This window comes from Hippopotamus amphibius, chromosome 3 (assembly GCF_030028045.1).
Source record: "Hippopotamus amphibius kiboko isolate mHipAmp2 chromosome 3, mHipAmp2.hap2, whole genome shotgun sequence".
NCBI lineage: Eukaryota > Metazoa > Chordata > Mammalia > Artiodactyla > Hippopotamidae > Hippopotamus > Hippopotamus amphibius.
In genome coordinates, this window is record NC_080188.1 from 153,427,900 (window position 1) to 153,440,522 (window position 12,623).

Genomic DNA, 12,623 nt, shown 5'->3' on the forward strand with positions numbered 1-12,623 from the left:
CTTATTTCAAGCTGCATGCCACTCTCACCCTCATCTCGAGTTTGTGATCCGTCCAGACAGTCCTTCTTTCAAGATGGGTCCCCACTCAAGGCAAGCCCTCTAGAGCCGGCGGTGGGTGGGGAGGCAGGAAGCACCGTGCATTCCACTGGTGCTGTGCGGGGTTGCTGCCACGGCAGATGATGCTTCTCTCACTAAACCCAACTTGACCCCATTTGTTCCTGGCTCTCACAGCCCCCATGAAGCCAGCTGGATTCTTCTTGTAAGCCACAAAGTTGACTGAACTTTAGCGTCCTCTCTTCTGAGACTAGCTTACTGGGATCCCAGAAGGCAATGTATAAATAAGCACAAGCCAATAAATGATCCCTATCAGATGTGCAGGAAGCGCCTTCCTAATCAGGGAAGATGCCAAAGTCTGAGCGTTCCACCCCCACCCTCAACTCTTCTTCAGTCACTCCTAAAGGTAAAGTGCACCATACCTCAGAGGAAAAGGCCTGGCTCTGAAGATGGACAGACCTGCACTGCAATCACAGCTCAGCTCGGTGACTGGAATTCACTTATCACCTGAACAGCATTAGACAGGTTACTGATGCTCTCTGAGCCCTAGCTTCCTTATCTGTAAAATGGGAATGCTAATTCCACTTGATAGGATTATATGAGGCAGTATAGAACTGCAATGCCTTAACAGCATTCCCCAATCCACAAATATTTGAAAATCAAAAGTGTTTTCCTACCTCGACGGGTGGCAGAACCCAGCCTGACTTGAACCTAGTTAGTAGCAAAGCATGACGTGAACTGGCATGAGACTCTTTTTAGCATTTATTTATTCCACATGTGTTGACTCTTTACCCATATCTTGCTGCAGAAATATTAACATGTGTGATTTTGGAGCTGCTCCAGGCCCTGCCAGAGGCTTTTATGTAATACACAGTGTATGCATCATGTTACCATCCTGAAATCCACAGGCCCCAGGCATTTCAGATGATGAGCTGTAGAGCGACCTGAGCTCCTCCTCCAGCCCCTGAAGTCAGGGGTTTCAGGAAACCACCAGACTTATGTGAACTAAAGATGTTGACAAACATTTAAAGCATTTGCCTCATCACAATCTGAACCTCTCCTGGGTCCCTGGGTTCCTGTCTGGAGCCTGCTCCCTGAAACACAAGTTAGCACGGGGCAGGGCAGAGGATCCAAAGACCAGCCAATCAGCCTGTAGGAATCTACTGCTTTTCCACCCGAACAGAGCTGGCAGAGGCCGTGTGTTGTGGTTATTCGATTGGACTTCAGGTATAGACATGCCTGAATATTCCAAACATGCCTCCCACTCCCTACCTCACTGGGCTTCCAGCGCTCTCTCCAGTCTACCACCGCCCGCCAGCTTCGTCTCCGCTCCCTACTCCCTAGAGGCGTTCCCAGGGGGAGAAACGACAGAGTCTCGGGGAACAGTAAGGGGTAGAGGGGGCCAACGTGTGTGCGGAATTGAGCTAAAGGAAGGGAAAGATGCTGAGTGTGAGGGAGATGAAGATGGACACTCTGGATGAGAAACAAATATCTGACACACAGCGGAACAGGTTTGGCATGTTTCTCCCAATGTTGTTTCACGGCCCCAGGAGGCTTTTAAAATAGGAAAGCAGCCCTGACCCATAACTGTGAGTAGTATTGGGTAACTGCTCTTCTCAGCTCCCTTGGCTCTAGCCGTCCATCTCAGGGACTTACTGATGACTGTGAAGGACCTGTCCCGATGCACAGTCATCCAAGTGGGCATCTCAGTTCTGACCCTGGATCTGCTGTCTTGAATACCCATCTCATCCTGCCACCTCAAGTCACGTTTCCAACAGACGTGCAATTACTGGACAGCAGACCTGCAGCTTGGAGAAAGGCGGGAGACCCTCCTCTTGGAGTGATAAGATCTATCTATTGGCCAAATGGAGAGCTGAGGGATGCAGAGTTGAATAGGATGGTGACAATCAAATTCAACCCCCTCGCTTCACAGATGAGAAGTCTGAGGCCCAGGGAGGGACTGAATTGCCCAGATCACGCAGCTGATTGAAGACAAAGGTGGCCCTGGAGTCCGGTTATTGCTTTCCATTGCCTTGCTGTGACACGGATAGGGACATCTTTGAGGTCCCAATCACATTCTTGTTGACCTTGGCAGTTAGAAAAAGGGTATGCGGAATGGTTCTCACCTTCTGCCCTTTCGGCTTGAACATCTCAGAAGAGATCCTAATTTCTAAGAATTTCACTGTACTCCTTGACTCTGTGTCTCAATCTACCCAAAGTTAGGACAAAATCCTTATTAAAGCCCCCCTGGGAAAAGCCACTGTCGCTGCTGACCAGAGATGAGCTAAGAGAACCACAGCCTCAACACCTGATTCACTTGCTCCAAACCTAGGCGGAGCCATCAGAGGGTCTGTGGAGGGCTCGCGTGCGCAGGAGCCCCTCAGGTGGCGGAGAGCTTTCCTCTGCACTTCTTGGATTCTTTTTCACACTTTGTCTTTCCCCCTCCACTGGTTTGAATAAGTCTGTGGTGTCTGCCATCAGTCACAGGTTTAGACTTCTCCACAGCGCTGTTCTTAGGGGTTGTGCTGGTCTACTGCCCCATCATCGCCCAGAAATCTCCAAGAGAGGAGAACTTAACATACCTAGGCTTGGTCTTCCAGCTCAGAGCCTAGGGCTCCGCTGTTGCCTTTAGTAGTTTACCTTACTTCTCTCTCTGTCCCAGGAAAGCTTGAGGTGAGTCTGCTAGCCACTCCCCCAAACTCAACAACGTAAGTTGCATCTCCACTGCTTTCCTAGGCTAGGAGGGCTCTTGTTTGAGAACATAAAATTGGGGTGGAAAATCAGAAAATCCTCTCCTACAAAGAAGCTCCTGGGCTTTCAGGAAAAAAAGGGTCCTAGAATGAATCTCAAAAAGAGCATCTAGTTCAATTTCCAGGGTGATTTCAAACTGATTTTCCTCTAAACGCTTTCTCTCCTACAAGTCTGCACACATGTGCACACCCAGCCACATGTCTCAGTCTGGCAGCTGCGGCTGCCTGGGGATTCCCACATATTTGTTGCTATTCCAGGCCTGACTCTCCAGAAGGTAGAAGACTCAGACACTCTAAGGCCTCCAGGAGCCTCCAGACTTAAAAAAGCTCCAGCTGATATTCTTGAGAGCTCAAGAAGACCACCACTTCCAAACCTGATGGCATGATCTTTTTAATACCCTTGACTCTTAGCCATCTAGTTTAAAAAGGTGTTTCCAAATGATTAACACTGGACACCAAGACCTCGACTGTAAAATATACCTCACGCTGTTCCCATATTTCAAACTACAAATCCTCTCCGTCTTTTCCAAGCGTAAGAGGTGACTTCCATCATTTCCCCAAAAGGACTACGGGAATAGGAACCAGCAAGGCCTGATCCCAGAGCCCCTCAGAGGAGGGAGAGTCTTGGGTTCTCTGACACAGGGTAAGAGGAAGCGGGAACACACTCCTCTGCCAGTGACCTTGTCCTGGAGGCAGAAACCTCCCACAACGTAAAAATGAGGAAACCAAGACTCCATGTGAGTTTATCACGGTCCAAGGACCCAGAGGGAAAGAACAGTGGTGACAAGATCAGAATCCAAGTTTTCAGAGATCTGCCCCAAAGAGCCCTTACCCGGGAGATAGAGGCTCATCTGTTTGAAGAAGATTCTGCCTGTAGGCAAGATTTTTTGATTTCATGGACCAGTTAAATTTCAAAAAATGAAATGTAAGGAACCACTATAAAGTTGCCAACTTTTTATTTTGCCAAATAAGGACATTTAAAAAGCCTAGCTACCACCTACTCTCATCATCAGCTCTTGAAAAGAATAAGCAAGCCATAACCTCAGAATAAATATCTGAGTACATCTCCTGCCCCCAAAAGAAATCCTTTAAACGGAATACATTTTGCTCCCCCCCCCCCCAAAAAAAAATTCAGTATGCTTTCCCTTTTCTTCTCATTTCGTTTCAGACTGGTAAAAACTCTGTCACAGACCAAAAGTTGATAATCACTGGGACAGATGACCTCTCTATGTCCCTTTTAGTTGAAGCCTAAAAATGAAGAGAACAATCCTAAATTTCGGCAACTCAGACCTTTCCAGGAAACCTGAGCGGGTAAACAGGGAAGGGAGGGGGAATCGACAAACATACTGTTCTTTGCTCACGTGAACACACGCTGTCAACTACAGAGAACTAAGCCGTGTGGATTATTTTATAAATCCAGTGTTCAGTGAGTATCCACCTCCACGTGGAGCCTCCCAGGTTTCCGGGAGCCCCTGGATTTCACAGACCCCTTGTCTGTTCAAGATAATCCTGGGAGAAGAGGAGAAAGACAATCTGTCCCAAGTCAAGAATCATCTAAGAGATAAAGGCGGCCACTGGTGAGTGGAAGAGAGCATGGGGTCAGCAACTAACGTAGCTGCAGACCCACTGATGCCGTTTCAGTTGCACAAGTAGGAGCCCAGAGAGGACGGACTCCATTCCAGGGAGCAGTTTTTCCACGTGGCCTTCCACAGGTGATTGCTTCTTGCTTATTATTCTGCTGGAGACAGTGAGGGGGTGAAGAGGTGGAGGAAGCGGAGACAGTACTGTGGTGTAGGGGAATCACAAAAGAGCACTGGATTAGGAGTTGGATCTTGATCCTAATCCCTGTCTTTCTGCCCACTAACCATGAGTCCTTTAGCACCTCTTGGCTCCAGTTTCCTCATCTATGTCATAGGAATGATATTCTGTCTTTCTGATAGGACTGCAGTTAGACTGTGAGATCCCTGAGGGCAGAACCAGGTCTTATCTGTGTCTATGTCCTCAATCTCTAACACAGTCCCTAGGAGAGAACAGGACTTGGTAAACATCCGCTGAATTGAGCCAGAATAAGAGTGCCTCTGAATGCACACTCCAAGCTGGAAAACCCTACACAAATGAATAAAGTGAAAGGTTATTATTATCTGTTGGCCAACTGATGCATCACACCACCTACTAAGTATACAAAGACACTGGAATTCTATTTGGAAGTAGCTGGTGATGGAAATAAAAAGTAATTTTTTTAAAAGCACATAGTTTCAAAAATAACCAGATTACACAACCTATTAATTATATTGCCTAATAAATGACTGTGTGATTGCCTCCCAGACTCCACTGTACTATATAATTTCTCAGGCCGAAAATGTGTTTTTACTATACTTGCCCAGCCCACATCACTTCTCATCCATCTATCTCACTACATTTAGCAGTTGGTAGGCAAACCCTGGGTCTCTCACCTATTTCATGTTACATCTATGTTGAGAGCTGAGGTCCCTGGCTGGCTGCGGCCTTGGACTGTATCAAAACCTAAGATTCCCTGGTCTCCTCACCTAGGTCCTTTTCATCCACTCCATGTTCGGCCTCCAGCAGACTCCACCACACCCCTCTTCCAGTGCTTATTGCACTACCCCAAATCTGCTTTTCAGAAGGCACCTCCAGTCCCTTGCCAAGTCACACGTGGCCTGGCCCATCCAGCATTCCTGCCAGACCCTGCCCACTGGGCATGACTGCACAGACAGGTCTAGGCTGCCTGCCCTCCGGCCCCTGTACAAGGTAGATGTCTGATCTCTGCTCCTGGTCACTGAGAAACACCATGCAAACCCTGGGAAGACAGAGCCACATTCAGCCAGACTGACTCACCAATCACCACTCCATCCAAATTTGTGCTTTCGGGAAGAGTGCCAAGCCCCCACGCCAACCCCACCCCAGGCATTGGCCTCCATCCTGCCCAGTTCTAAGGCTCTGAGAAGAAAGTGCTCCAGCACTTGTCTCTCACAGCTTTGATCTTGTTCAGCTGGTTCAAGCTAATTCCACACAGAGACCATGCCGGAATCTATACTGGTTATACCTTCCCACCACGCAGACTTACAGTTAGCTTTACCAGGAGTATTTCCAAGTGCCTGCAAAAACCAGGGCTGTCTCTAGGGACATTAGTCCTCTGGACACAAACCTCCATGTCCCTAAGTTCTCTCTGCGGCCCCTTACCCTCAAGTGAGGAAATATTCACATTCTAGAAGCCAGAAATTTTCCCTAGCTTTTTGATTGGAGACCCTCAAGGAAGATGGACATTCATGGGACATTCTTCTTTGTTGGGAGATAAAGAGGGGATAAAGAGAAAGTGTAAAAGATTTGCTTTCCAAATACAATAGAAGTGCTCCCAACACACACACACACTCACACACACACTCTCTCCCCTCCCTTCCCCCTCCCCCCTCCTACACAGACACACCTCCCTCCCTTTCTCTCTCTCTCTCATTCCTCTTATCGTGAATTACTCCTCTTTGCCCAACATGTGCATCCTTCTCCCCGGTCCTCTCCACTGAAGTTTGGGTAGCCCCAGTTCTTCCTAGCCCAGGTGCCCAGGACCCCGGATATTACCTTCCATGCTGGAAGTCAGAACCCAACTGGAAAATGCAGACTGCTGATCGGGAAGGGATCCTAACAATACTCCAGCCCCAAGAAAACTGCCAAGAGTGGCTGATGCAGCTCCCATGAGAAGGAAGGAAACAAGGAGAGGGCCCGGGAATCCAGAATTTCCCCAGCCTTCCAGGAAGGCTCTGGTGTCAGCTCTCTCCCTTCTCCAGGACTGACTGAAAACCAGGGAAAATTCTCCTGATAAAGTGGAGTCTGAAATCTGAAACTGCAGGTTGGCTGAGTCCTATATAAATACACTCACACCCCCGGCTCCTCGGGTCTGATGGCTTACCCGCCCTCGCGCTCCCCTCCCTCCCCACCCAGCCTGCAGCTTGGTAACATCAGACAGCCCTCTAGCTGCAGCTCCTCCAGAAACCCCTGAGAGGAGAGCAGAGCAGAGCCATGCAGGCCCAGAGAGAGACCTGTCAGGCGCTGTCCACAGTTTCTCCCAGCCCCAGCCCCCTCCAGCTGTTCAAGTCCAGGTGCTTAAGTGACCCTCAGGGTCATGGCAGTGAGGGTAATGGGTAAGTTCCCAGTTTAGGAGCAAAGATTTCTAGAGTCTTCCTCCATATCAAGGAATAATGTTCTCCTGAGGCTCAGCTTCCGGATAACTGGTCTGGCATATAATAATTGCTAACCACACCTTCCCCGCTTCTTCCAAGTTTCTGCCTCTGGCTCTTAGAGAGCCCCTTTCCCTTATGATTCACTCATAATAGAATCAGGCCCGGTGAGAGTGGGAAGGGACATGTGGTGACAACTGGCTCATTTTGCAGATGAGGGAGCCGAGGCCCGGAAGATGAAATGGCTTGTCAAAGCTGGGCAGTGACTCCCAGCCAGACTGGGCGTCTTGGGTAGCAGAATGGAAAGAGAAGGCTTTAAAAGTCAGATGGAATCATGCCTTAACACAACTAGATGCTCACTTGAGCCACTGATTATGAAAAAAATCACTTAACCTCTCTAAGAATCTGCCTGTCAATGCAAGGGACACGGGTTCAAGCCCTGGGCTGGGAAGATCCCACATGTCACGGAGCAGCTAAGCCCATGCACCACAACTACTGAGCCTGTGCTCTACAGCATGTGAGCCACAACTACTGAGCCCACGTGCCACAACTACTGAAGCCCATGTGCCTAGAACCTGTGCTCTGCAACAAGAGAAGCCACTGCAATGAGAAGCCCACTCACCACAACGAAGAGTAGCCCCCGCTCACCGCAACTAGAGAAAGCCCGTGTGCAGCAATGAAGACTCAACTTAGCCAATAAATAAATAAATATTTTTTTAAAAAAGAAATGATTTGTAACTACCTATATATATTTGCCTATAGCAGAGGTCAGCAAATTTTTTCTGCTTCGTGGGCCTTGCAGCCTCTATTGCAAATAGTCAATTCCACCTTTGCAGCACAAAAGCAGCCACAGACAATATGTAAACAAATGGGCATAAACAAATGAGCATGGCTGTGTTACAATAAAACTGCACTTGTGGACACGAACACTTAAATTTCATACAACTTTAATGTGTCACAAACCACTATTCTTCTTCTCATTTTTTTAAACCATTTAAACATAAACACCATTGCTGGCTCATTTGTCATACAAAATTAGGTGGAGGGCCAGATACGGCCTACGGGTCATAGCCTAGAGCAGCTTAGAGCATCTCAGGAAGGACATACTCTGGTGATCACCTCCAAGGAAGGAGCTGAGGCTAAATCTGACACGAGGCAGGAGGGAAACTTTTCACTGAATATTATTCTGTACCATTTGAATATTGTAACGTATGCATGTTAAAAAAAAAAGTCAGTTATTAATGGGCTCCCCATCTAAGTTCTCTTACTTCTGTCAGTGTCAACATTAACTGTCCCAGGCCAATAGGTTTATAATTACAAGATGAGCTTTGACTCTCTCCCACCCCTGTCTCTCACTCCAACAGTAATCAGCATCCAAATTCCATTGGCCCAGTTCACCAAGGGCTCAGCCTGGTACTCGTTATCTACTACTCTCCCACACACCCTACTATTGTCTTTACCACTCAGCTGTCATTTCACACAGCCTTGTACCCTTAACTGACTCTTTACTTGTGTAAAGCTTATTTCCAAAAGAGAGACTGAAGCTTTTTAAGGACTGGAACAATTCCTTGCCTTCCCCCTTAGCTTCTACACCAATGCCTTGCACCGAGTAGGAATGCCACAGATGGTTGCTTGATTGTTAATCTCCCATCCTGCTAGAGATGGTTTGGAATACAGGGAAAAGACACACCCAGAATAGAAGCTGGTTCTGAGACATGCAGCAAGGCAAGAATGCACACAAGCTCAAACCCTTTGATGGTAGGAAAGAACATTCAGCGAGAGGAAAGGTGTCATAGTCAAGGCTTGATCCAAATGAAAGGGGCTGTGCTTTGCGGAAGGCCGTCAGGAAGCCCCAGGGGAAATTCCCCCTAATGCTAGTCTCTCATGCATTCATTCGCCTGGTGGTGTAGGGAAACCCCCTGACCTCAACTGGGGAATTCTGGTGATCCCAGAATCAGAGTCTCCCACATTAGGAGCGATCTCAGTGCAAAGCAGTCTGTTCTCCCACCCAGTGCAGGAAAAGCTCTCTCCAGCACTTGGAAAAGATGAAGGTGCCACGTGAACTCCTGCAAGGGCGAGACACTCACTACCTTTGAAGGTGGCCTATTCCACCACTGAAGAGTGCCATCATCACGCTTTCTGCCTCCACCCATTGTTTCCAGTTCTGAACTAAACAGTTAAAGACTTCCTGAGCGGGTTAAAAAAAAAAGAAAAAGGAAACTAATGATAATTGCCAAATATAACAGAGTTTTTGAATATTTCTTCCTTCCAAGATGTTCAAAGGGTTTTTAAAGACATAAAATCATCAGCTCTCTGGAACTGGAAATACCTTTGCTCAGAAATGTTTATGGAATGAAACTGAATATAGTCCCCGCTTCCCAACATGAAAGCCTTCAGGGCTCTGCTGTAGAGCAGACTGCTTTCCTTCTTTGCGGGAGGAATCATCACGATCACCCGTGGCAATGTGGGTCCTGAAACCCCATGTGAGGCCACAGCAAACTCTGATTAGAGGAGCTGGTTAACTGGCCCCAAGATGCACAGCTAGCAAGTAGTAAAGCCGAAATTCAAAGCTAGGTCTGCCCAGCTTCAAAATTCAGTCTTCCCTACAGTCCAAAGTTTCCATGACCCTGGATTATCTCTGCAACCCTGCCCTGTCTTTAAAATGGGCAGAAATGATTACATCCATCATGACCATCAGAAGCACACAGCCATCCTGCAGTCCCTCATCGGATTCCATCCTCTGGACGCATCCAGGCCTTCCTGGGATACAGGAAAGGAGACCAAAGACAATCCAAAGTCAGGACGCCAGCGTCCCAGAGATACCCAGGGGCAGAGTGGGAATGGCGTCTCCCTGGCTCACACAGGGTGCACAGTCCCGTGCTTCCCTACAGCCAGCCTTCACAGGGGCCTGGCTCGGGCCTCCCAACAGGGCCGTGGCATTCGGGAGCCCATGAAGCATGGCATTGTTTGGGCAGCACAAACACAACATTTACCTGGATCCTGGCACCTTTCCTCTGCAGCCCTGCTTTTGGTAAATATTTGGCTGGCTCACCCAGGAGCAGGCTGGGGCCTCTTTGCCCCATATTCCAACAACCTCAGTTCTAGGAATATGAGTTGGAGAGGGCTGGGGATAGGCAAGAAGAACCACAAACACATCCAGCCAGTCCGCCAGCCATCAGCCAAAAATTACCAGCATCAGTCTGCCTCTAGCACATGGCTAGGCTCTTAGCCCACTATCAAAACTCAGTGTCAGATCCCAGAATGGTTCCTGATTATCCGGTTGCAGTTCACAGAGCTAAGCGATGCCCTCCTCCAGGCAACCGTCAGACCTCCCACCCGGCTCTTTCCAACCTAACGTGCAGGTGCCTGGGAAAACACCTGGTTGCTCTGTACCTCAGAGCACCTACCTCCAGAAACACACACATTCCCGGGCTCATCTGGCCTCAGTGACTACCTGGACACAGGGGCTCACCCTCCCCATTTCTCAACAGGGCAAACCACAGCCAGGAGTTTGGAGCCCACACAGGATGTTAAGACTGGAGACAGAAACAGGCCCCGAGCCCTGCCTCTCTCCTAGACCCTGGAGAGAAAGCGCCTACTCTCTCTGATGGTCTGTAGTCTTTATTGGCCCAAGTAAATGCCAGGAGGTTCTACCTCCCTTGCCCCCATTCTCAGGTGGCTGTCCTTGAGGCCTTCACCTGGCCTCTGAAGCCACCCACCCCTTTATCTGTCATCTCCCGGGGAGACATGGTCATTAACAGAGAGCACGATGTAGGTGTCTAATGAAGCAATCAGCGGCAAATGCAAAAACCTGTTTAAGCCACCCCACAGAGCATCCACCAGGGAATCCTCTTACAGGCAACTCCCTCCCCCGAGCTTCCTGGAAGGTCCCTATTATTTGCCTGGAACACAGAAAAGTGTCTGATTCTGCCCTCCTCCTTATCTGCTGGCACTGACTTGCCAGCCTCCGGCGCACCCCGGGGGGAGCCGTTCACATGGAGCACAGTTTGAGTGGTGCCCCCAGAACTGTGGGACACAACAGCCCCAGGTAGGTGGGAAAGTACAGGTCCCTGGGTGTGAGGGACAGGGTTTTCAGAGAGGGTGTCTGCCTACCTGGCCTCTTTAGGTGTCCCAGAGCCATATGCTATTTTGGGGTCTGGGCTCAGGAAGCAAGGGGCCCTCCAGCAGTTGGGTAGGAAGGTGGCAGAGGTGGAGGCGGGCAGCGTGAGTGGCTCGGTTGCACTCCTCCCACCTGTGTCTCTGAGTCCTCTCGCGTTTCTGCACTGTACGCTCACCTGTTCCTGTTTTACCCTTTAAATGGAATGTTCCACTTGCCCTGGGAGACTGGGGGAAGGGGGGAGGCGTCCCTGCTCAAGAAAAGCTTTCTTTTTCAGGGACTGGCGTCTCTGGGATTCCATCAGATACTGCTGCAGACAGCAGATGCAGGCAGGGGGCAAGGGCACCGGCAGAGGAGGACCCCTGGAGGGTGAGACAGACTCACACTCGAGCCCGCTCCCCCGAGCCTAGGGTTGCTTTAAGCTGGAGACTGGAAGGGAACAGACACCGCAGCCTCTCAGGTGTCAGGTGGGCACCCCGACAAGCAGGGGTGAGACCCCCCAACCTCTCCTCCCGTGCCCCTCCCTGAACCATACCTTCTTCTTCTATGCCCTTCTCTCCCGGCTTACAGACCTTTATCAGCCTCGTCTCTCTTACCTTCACGACCCAGCAGGAGGGTAGAGGTGCCCGTCTTGATGCCCACAAGCTTTTCCAAGGGACAGTGCGTATGCCAGCACTGAGGTGGGGAGGCGGAACAGCGCCAAAAAGACAAATCCAGGGCTTCTAATCCCATGGGGCTTTGATGACCCCAACCCAACCCTGGAGGGGGGCACCTATATCAGTGTCGGCTGTAGTGCCCTCCCGTGCCCCAGGGCTCTGCCAACTTGGCCCAGAACCCTGGCACACATACTTGTTCCACCGAGATATGTGGGTCCTCTCTGACAGAAATAGGACAATGACTTTTCTTTCTGTCCAGGTGTTTTCCAGCTCCTAGGAGACAAACTGTACTTTGATTGCAGAAAAAAAGATTTAGGTTAGACACCAAGAAGCACTTGGAATGAGTAATAAGAGGAAGTTTAGGACTCTGCCTTTGTGCTTTAACAATACAGCCAATTTCCTCTCTGTAGGCTACGATTTAATGTCTATTTTCATCATGTTACTCTCTTGCTCAGAAATTTCCAGTGGCTGCCCCCTCCCCTGCCTGCTACATAAAGGCCTAACACCTTGTCTTGGCATCCAAGGCCCACCACAGTTCATCCCCATTCATCCTTCAAACAGCCTGTTCCACCGCTCCATGTAAAAATTTTCTCATAATCCAGCCACAGCTTCCCAATATTTCCACCAAAAGCCTTAGGGATCTCTGCTTTTGGCCTTCCACACCCCGCCCCCCGCTCCCCTGCCCCGCCACCACCACCACCACCACCACTACCAGGTTGCCCCACTCCTCTCCAGTCACCAGAGCAAGGCAACCTTTAAGGTAGCAGATCTCAACCAAACGGATTGTCTGATAACCTGAGGAACTTCTCTAAAAACTGATTCCCAGATTTCATCCTAGATGCCTGTTGAATCCAAA

The 12,623-nt window shown here is 49.4% G+C and overlaps 1 protein-coding gene across 8 annotated transcripts in view; it reads right to left on the reverse strand.

Annotated features, from left to right (window-relative positions):
- PLEKHA6 (pleckstrin homology domain containing A6) overlaps positions 1–12,623 on the reverse strand; it is a 152,173-nt gene that overhangs the window by 81,912 nt on the left and 57,638 nt on the right. Inside the window, exon 1 of one of the 8 annotated variants that reach the window (XM_057728182.1) lies at positions 11,108–11,223. The exons of the other annotated variants lie outside the window; for them this stretch is intronic. The gene's annotated coding sequence lies outside the window, so the exon portion shown is untranslated. Of the gene's footprint in view, positions 1–11,107; positions 11,224–12,623 lie in introns of those variants that run through there. 8 annotated transcript variants of the gene reach the window in all.